Consider the following 9,397-nt stretch of genomic DNA (forward strand, 5'->3'; position numbering starts at 1 on the left):
GCTGGATTTCAACTGAGATCCTACTGACTCCAGGGCCAGTGCTCTATCTACTGTTCCACCTAACTACCCTGATTCATTTATTTTTTAAAATTATTTTTACTAGATGTCTCCTAAAAAATACCTGTAAAATACAAACTAAAGGGAATGAAACACTTTCAAAACAGAAGGATGTAGCAGAAGAAATTAAAACTATAAACTATGATAAGGTTCATTGGCCTTTCTTCCAGTAGCATTGTCCTCAAAAATCAGAAGATGGAGTAAATATCCCAGTGCTCCAATTCAATTTACAATCACTAATTTTATACATAATGGTCATTAAATACATGTATAAAAATACCACGAAAAGAATTTGTCCTCCTACTGTTTCAATACAAACCTCATTAAAAAATAGGAAAATATAACTGGAATAATAATGATGATAAGTAAATTATGCCAGATCTTATGACTAGAAGACAAAAATGAAACTATCCTTATTCTCATGGAGAATATCTTGTAATGAGTGAGATGGAATATATATAAAAGAACATTAAACATTTTACAAGAAAAATACAAGTTAATTTTTGAGAAGTAGAATTCAGTATCTGAGGCTTTTAATATACAAGATGGTATTGTATCTAAACTTTGACAGAAGATAAATGCTATAAGTTTTCCAACTGTAAAGAGAACACATAGGTGATATCACATACAAAAGTTAGAAGATTACAAATAAATTATATTGTTTATGAGGAAGATTAGGAAAGTCAGTTTCATTCAACTAGAGTACATGAAAGGTAGGAACAAATAATTAGAAAAAACACAGATTAGAACCAGTTTTCAAAGGGAATTACATTCTAATAGCTATTTATAAGATCTTGTAGGCAAAAGAAAACTACTGAACTTTACTAAGTAGGGATGGATATGATGAGAACTCTGTTTTAAAAATTACTTTTAGTGTATGCTGGAAGTGTGGGACATTAAAATATATGAATCAGGGAGATCAGTTAGATAGCTCTTGACATAGGCCAAGCAAGAAGACCTGAATTTGATTAGTAGTTATGTAAATAGATAGATCATTTCGATAGAGATTGTGAAGGTTGAAACAAATATATTGATCAACAGATTGGATGTATAGCTAGAATTAAAATGAGAATCTCACTGATGCTGAGAACCTAGGGAAAATAATAATAACAATTGTCCATTATTATTAATTAATATGTTATATTTGTAATAGAATTAACATGATTTTAATTGACATTGATTAATTTTCATTACAATAACATGATTATTTCTTCTTACTAATGTAAGGGAGAAATGAAATCCAACTAGAATACAAGAAGGATTAAACAGGGCTAGAAGTATTTCTTTCTGGAACAATGTTTAATTATGAGGTGACTTGCAAAGGATCAGATTTGGGTCAAAAACACAAAAACTGTTAAATCAATTTGCAGCCATCCAACTTCATTTCATGTAGTGTGATTCTGAGAGTTATTTATTTTGTCCACATTAGAGCTCTTTTAAGGTCAGAGATGTGACTTGGATTGATAAGAAAATAGTGTTCTTTTCACAGGCAAGAGATGAACCCCAGATTGAATATCATATAATTAAATACAATTTTAATTTGAAAATATTTTGTTTGCATTTTTAATGAGTAATCAAAAGAATAAGAGAAAGATATTTAAAGTTTAATTAAAGTAGATTTTGATTTGTGAAGGAAAGAATATTCCCTGGTATTCTATTTGCAAGAGATTTTAAGGAACAGAATTGATAACAATGTTATCATTCTAGGTCTGGACCTAGGCACTAGAATCATTCTTTTGCTTCTTTACTGATGAGTTTGAAAAGTAGGCTGTGGATACCGTAGTTTTTTTGATTATTAGCATTCTGGGAGAAAAGAACTTGAGATATATTTGAGCAGTTAACCCCCTTCAAAATATCATTTGCTGATTGTTTTGCACAAACAAAATGGAAATGCTGCTGCTGCTGCTGCTGCTGCTGCCACTACATCATATTTTTAGGCCTATATAAGCTCAATTAAAATTTCAAAATAATTTTGTAAATTAAATTGATATCAGCATTATCATACTCTCTTTAGAGATAAGTAAACCGAGGCTCCTTGAGTTTAAGTGCTTTACCCACAGCTGTATAGCTAGTAAGAGAATTCAATGAAAATTTAATCCAGTACATATTAATAAACATATATGCATGAATGTACCCATTAATGTAATTATATATGAATATTAATATATTTTCATATATAATTGATTAATATATTTAGATTTTTTACTGTTGAGAAAATTGTTATATGTGGAAAATATCTTATTAAAAGAACAAGAAATACATAATTTTTGTGTAACTTGTTACCTTCATAAATGAGGATAGAATTTAGATTTGTGATTTGATTGCTTTAGGAAACTGCCTGTGAGGAAACTCCCTTTACTGATGATGAAATGATTCTTGCCTGAGGCTCTAATCAGTTACCTGATGTCCTTCACATAGCTGATACTTGCCAGAGGTTGAACTTGAAACTGTGCCTTTCTGACTCAGGAAGTACCTTTCTCTTTAGTTTCTGTTGTGTCTCTCAATGATACATTTACTCTCAATAATAATGGCATTTTATATGTCAAGATACATAAAGTTATTTTCCTTACATCTCTGAGAGGTCGAAAAATGTAAATATTTCCATTTTTTTTAACAAATGAGGAAACTGAGCACAAGGAATTTATTTAGGTTTTCCTAGTTAAGAACAGTTGAAACAAGACTATTTCTCTATGAAATACTGGTTTCCTTTAATTCAATTCACCATCATGGTAGTAATTCAGGAATTTAGAGGAAAACTTGAGATCACTTGTACTGCTAATGTCATATCATGAAATACATAAATCTAGGAATATTCTGAGGGGAAGAGTCCTTGGTTTTGGTTCTTATTTGTACCCCTTTTCAAGGAGAGGGGGTGCAGCATGACTCTTAATTTAATCTTATATTGTAGTAACTAAATGGAGTAGTGGATAGCACACTGGGCCTGAACTCAAGAAGACTCATCTTACTGATTTCATATGTAAGTCTCAGCCACTAAATAACCTTATGAGGTTGGTCATTTAAACCATTTATGTCAGTTTCCTCATCTATGAAATGAGCAAAAGAAGGAAATGATAAATCATTCAACTGTTTCTTCTAAGAAAAACACTACCCAGGTCACAAAAAAGTGGACACAACCGAAAACCACAGAACAACAACAAAATCATCTTGTTCATCTTGTTTGTCTTGTTGTCCTCCTCCATTTCCTCTCTTCTTCCTTCTTCTCCTCCTCCTCTTCCTCCCTCTGCATCCTCCTCCTGCTCTCTTCTCTCCTTCATCTCTTCTTCTTCTTCTTCTTCATTTTCTTCTTTTAAAATTTCAATCTCCCTTTTTGTATTGTATGATCTTTACTACTGTAATCTCACATTTCAAAAGATCAGACATGTAAAACTTAAGTTTATTAAGCAGTCTATGAATTCACTGATCATTTTGCTTTCATCATTTAGCTATGTCAAATATCAGTCATTTTGATTCCTTTAGATTGCTGAGTGCCTTTTCACATTCTCCTGGTGTTTTCATAAACCTTAACACAAACAATATTTCCTGGCATAACTGTACCTCAGTCATTTAATGGATGATAAAATATAGGAAGGAATTTTATGGCAGATTAGCCCTTTAACTGACTCAGGAGAGAACTGCTTGACTTGTCAGTATCCAGCATCTTAGCAGCTGAGTTATAAGCATGTCAGATTTTCAGTTGTGCCTCTAATGGAGGAAGAATTGCTGCCATGATAAGCACTTATCTAACTTTTGGCCCCCTTTCTGTCTGCTTCAGAGTTCCTCAAGGCCAATACCCTAACAAACAAATTAAAGACTGGGGACAGTCATCCATAGTCAGGTTGTTAGTACTTAAATAAATTCTTTTGGCATGATAGTTTATTTTAGTTATCCTGTATAATGCATAAGATAATCATTGCATTTTACTTCTGCTGGGTTGGCATTTTTGACATAAATTAAAGCTTTTGTTCCTAGGGTAATTTACTACATTACATAGCAGACTCTAAGGCTCATTGGAACATTACAAGCAATTTTATTAAGCTTCCTCTTTTTGTTCTTTTTTATGAGAACTGGTCTTATTTATATCAGGGAGAAAATAGATCATTAAATTTGGCTAGAAAGAAAGCTTAGAGCACTATGGGATCACAAACATTATATTTAATAAGTGACTTGGCCAATCAACTTAAATTGATGTTCATTCTTGGTTTATTTAAGCTTCCTCATAAAATAAAATTATAAAATAAAATAAATCCCCTTAGGACATTGAGTTCCCATTGATGAGAAGAATCAAGATGATTTCATTAGATAATATAGTAAATTTAGAACCAATTTCTTAAATGGGGTCATCTGCTCTTGACCATCTAAACTTTAACCAGGAAAAAAGAAATGATAAAATTCCCTACAAATACAGTTTTAACTTTATTTATTTTTCATTCAAATACTTCAGAAAAGAAAACTCAGCAAAGAAGATTCATGGAGGAAGAAATTTAGCCTGTCTCTGTATATTACTATAATGCTCATTCTTTTGATCTTTTAAATTTGGGGTGGTAGAAAGAGAGTCCAGGTTTTGGAAGGACATGACTGAGAGTAATATGACATATACTCTAATTTAGCATTCTTAAAAGATTAATTCTGTCTTCTTTTAATTTAGTGCCTAGTCTTAGGAAATGTAACAGTGACAGAAAAAGAACTTAATGCATGAAAATGTTAGTCATAAATGACAGAAATAAACAACAGGAAATGCTATGTACATACTTTAAACTTTTTTGATTTGATATTTTCTCTAGTAATGCAATTAGATGAAGTGATTCTCAGACTTAATCTAATGAAAGATAGTATGTGGGGAAAAAGATCAAAAGATTTCTAAAACTTACTCAAAATATCAAAGTATTGAAGAGGATAACCTATCTGAATCACAAAAAATAATTATCTTCTCATTTTCAACAGCAAAGATAATGTATGAAATAAACCATAAAAAAGTCTTCAGCTTTATTGAATAATTTCTTTTTAGCATAATCTTAATGTATAATACAAACATTATATTATAAATAGCAACATATAGCTATTCAGGATTTTGTCTCTTATTAAATAAAAATTGAATGAGAGAAGATACTAAAAACCAAAGATATAAGTTTTTACCTCTATATCAATCATTAGATTATTATATAAGATCCCAATCAAGTCTCAGTTAAGATAAGTTTCTTGAATGAAGAACATTTGACATCAACTGGTAGGCACAATGAAAACAAAGAAAGACAAAAATCATACTGACTGCTGTGTGTTTACATTATCATGAGGATTTTGATGTTCAGTCCCACAGTTGTGTCCAACTCTTCATGATTCTATGGATACAAGTCCTTCCATTTCCCACTATCACTTAAAGTCTGTCCAAGTTCATCTTCAATGTTACCATGTCACTTTCTATTCTTCTCATCTTCTGCCATGCCCATTTCCTTTTTCCTTCAATCTTTTCCAGTATCAATCTTTTAGAATGAGTCATATCTTCTCATTATATGATCATAGTATTTAATCTTATACTACAGTATTTGGTGTTCTAGAGAATAGTTTGAATTAATTTCTTTGAATATTAACTGATTTGGCATCCTTTCTGTCCAAGGGATTCTCAAGAGTCATCTTCATTACCACAAGCCAAAAACTTTGATACTGTGGCACAGAGTTTTTCTTAAAATCCAAGTCTCACAGACAATAAGAATAATAAACACAACAGAATTTTGACAATATGAACCTTTATCAGTAAGGTGATGTTCTGCTTTTCAATAAGAATCTTTTTAGTTACATGGCTGTTGTGACAATCTTGTTGAACTTTGGAAAGTGAAAAAAAATCATATATAACATATATGCATCATAACTGAAAGGTAATCTTTGATTTAAGGAACTAGAAGAAAAGGGGTCCTCTGATAGGTAGAGGCTTTAAAACTGAGTCTTTTTTTTTTGCTTTATAAAACCAGTTTTTTAATTTCTTTTTTAGCTAGATCTGAAAAATCCATTTTAGTCACTTGGGTTTGCTCCAGGGCTGGAGAATTTAGAAGCCAAGTTCCTTGGTACCTGCAATGTCAGCCACCAGTAGAATAGGCAGAAGGTAAATCTCCCCCCAAAAGAGGTGAAGTGTCTGGTTCCACGTAAGAATTATGAATTATCTTATATAACAATTAAAATACTCAACTACAACTTTTTGATATAGCAATAAATTGTATGGAACAACCAATAAGAATTTGGGAGTATCAGAAAAGTACTTTTGCCTCCTTAGTTCTATCCTGGATTTCTTTGCTGTTTTTTTAAACAAGTACTACAGGATTATAAAATATTAGTTTGATCTTCACAATAATCTTGTGAGATAATGCAGCCATTAACTACTCTAGTTAATGCAGCCCCATTTTATAGATAAGAGTGGTTCAAGGGAAGGAAAGACTTGTTTAAGGTCACTAAAGCAAGTAGCAAATCTCAGTCTCCTGAAAGATATTTCTTAAACAAGAATTCCTAAACTAAGTTTGGAGCAATGCTGTCTGGGCATAAGAAAATAGTTTAAAGAATAAGATCACATAATTCCTGCAACCTACTTCATATTACTCAAATAAAAAATTTTAAAAAACCCTACTTATTTATAAAGGAGATTTGGAAAGGGAAACAAGAATATTATTGGAAAAAAAAAGGGAAAACCTCACAGCTTAATGAAGAAATCAATCCACTGCTTAAGAAAACCCAGCAATTGACATGCACAACTATTAAGTTGATTTTCCCATGTTCACATTCATAAACCTATTTGCAAAAAAAAATCTAAAAATAGATTGTAACACGGTAACTGCACAGCCTAAGGAGTCTAAAAGAAATACACTTTTCTCTGTGATATTTACAGTGTATCTTGTATTTGACAAAAAATAAACTCTGCAAAAATTCCCTCCCCAGCTATTCCCACTGAGCTGATATCAGTAGCTTCTGTTCATCTTCTTAAACTTCTCATAATGATAATCATCAGTTGCCTTTTCATTGGGAGGGCGCTTGCGATTTGGAGGAGACCTCTCAGGTTCTGGCTTCTCTGTATCTCCTACCCTGAGGGGTCGGGTTTTCGGCTCTTCTTTGTGCCTCCGAACTGGGGCGTTGAGCTCTTCTTGGTAAAATCGATTATGCTGCACATAGTTCACAGCCACGTTGGTTGGAACAAAAGAGGTTTCACTGACTTTCTTTTTGTTCTGCTGCTCAGCCAGTAGTCGAGCCTTGGCATCTTCTGTCGAAATAATATTTTTAATTTTTGCATCAATGCCCAAGTCCACCTCAGGGATACCAGTCAGCATCTGGTTGGACAGCATCTCTTCTGTTTTCTTAGCTGAGGAGACTCGGATGCTCTCAGGGAGCTCATAAAGACAGTCTTCAGCATTCTTCAATTTCACCTTTTGCTCCTCATTTTCCACAATTCCTTTCCTCTTCTTTAGCTCAGTCTCAGTGTATTTCATATCAGCATCTTCATCCCTTCGATTAGTTTCTGCTGAAAATGATGTTCCTAAGTTGAGGTCCTCCTCTTCATTAATTCTGTCCTTAAGTTTCTTCATGTCCACCATTCCACCAGTCTTGATCTTAAAAGGATCATCCACTAGAGTTGTCTCTTCCTGTACTTTCTCCCCAACCAGAAGGGCTACAGCACTCACCCCATTAGGTCGTCTTCTCAAGTTCTGAACTTCTTTGGTTTCCTCCAGTTTCAACCGGACCTCCTCACTGTCCTGCTCGTCCGCCTCCGACTCCAACTCAGCCCGTCGCTTGCGGAAGGTCTTGCCAGCCAGCATGATGGCCTGCGCCCGCGTGCCCCCACGGCCGGTGGCGGGGCGGCCTAAAACTGAGTCTTAAAGGAAGACAGGGAATCTGGAGGTGAAGGCGAGGAGAGTCAACATTCCAAGTACTAGGGATAGTCAGTACAAACATCCAGAGTGCGTTAATGAGGTATCTGTTTGGAGAGAGAGTGAGTAGAAAAGTATAACTAGATTATAGAGCAGAAGAGAGAAGTGAGTTTTAAGAAGATGAACAAAAAAACAGGAAGAGGAAAAGTTATCTAGTAGAAATGTGTTTAGCATGAATTATTAGAATAATTGCCTAAATCCATGATGTAGTGTACAATCATACAATGCAATTTAATTAAAAAATTCTAAGTGATTAATAAGTGCCTTTTTGCTCAGTACTATTCATGGCTCTGAAAATGCAAAAAAAAAGAGAGTGAAGGAATAGTTCTTGCCCTTTGAAAAATTACATTTTATTTGAGGTATACAGTAGAGATAAGTAGGACATAAATGAATAAAAACATATAATATAAATAAAGAATTACAAAGATAGAAGTGCAGGGTGAAAATATTAATAACTAAAAAAGATTGAAAGGTCTTCAGGTTGGAAGCAGTAATAGTAGTAGATCTAAGTATTAGAGGATTTCATTTTATATGTAAAATATAAGTATTGTAGAGCTTAAACAATGCAAAGGAAAGAGTTCAGTAAATCCAAAGATTGATTTTTATTTCTACCTCTTCCTCTTTAGGCTTCAGTTTATTCATCTCCAAAATGAAATAGTTGCACAAGTTATTTTCTACTTTCTTCTCCAGAAGAAATAATTTTTGCTTAGAGTTCCTCAGAATAAATCAATTATAATATTTTTCCAAATTTTATTGGTAATTTTAAATATTATATCAATTAACCAATATATCCCTTCCCTTTCCCAGTTCTAAAGGGCATTATTTTAAGCAAAATGGAAAAAAGGAAAATTAAAGAAAGCAATTTTGTAAAATTAAGTAACATATAAAGTCTGACAATATATGCAGTGTACCATATCCATAATCCCCTCCAAACCCACTCTTCATAAAACAGAGTGGTATTCTTATATCTCTCCTCTAAGAACAGACCTGTTAGGCTTTTTATATTACAAGAATTATATTTCATCACTGAGAAGCATATATGAGGGGAAAATAATAAAGACACTTCAATATCAAATAAACCTAGTTGATACAATAAAGAGAGCCTTAGACCTGGATTCAGGAAGTGCTAAATAAAGTTAAGGATAAAGATAATTATTAACTGAGTGACTCTGGATAGATCCATAACTTCTATTAGCATCAGTCTCCTTATTGTAGATAATGTTCAAATCTATCTCCCAGGATTGCTGTGAGGATTAAATATAACATAATATAATAATTAAATATAATAAATGCATACTAAATGTTTATTATTTAACCAAATTCATCTCTCAGGGAGGAGAAAGAAAAATATTTTTATAATTATTTATAATAATAATTATTTTTCTAATTATTTATAATTATAATTATTTTCCTATAATGATGTAAATATCAATAACCTC

At 32.6% G+C, this 9,397-nt stretch overlaps 1 pseudogene; it reads right to left on the reverse strand.

The window, feature by feature from the left end:
- Window positions 1-6,995: 6,995 nt before the first annotated feature.
- On the reverse strand, window positions 6,996-7,847 carry LOC141491922 (splicing factor C9orf78 pseudogene; annotated as a pseudogene).
- Between the last annotated feature and the right edge of the window lie 1,550 nt (window positions 7,848-9,397).

The sequence above is a fragment of the Macrotis lagotis genome, chromosome 6 (genome assembly GCF_037893015.1).
Source record: "Macrotis lagotis isolate mMagLag1 chromosome 6, bilby.v1.9.chrom.fasta, whole genome shotgun sequence".
In the NCBI taxonomy this organism is placed as follows: domain Eukaryota; kingdom Metazoa; phylum Chordata; class Mammalia; order Peramelemorphia; family Peramelidae; genus Macrotis; species Macrotis lagotis.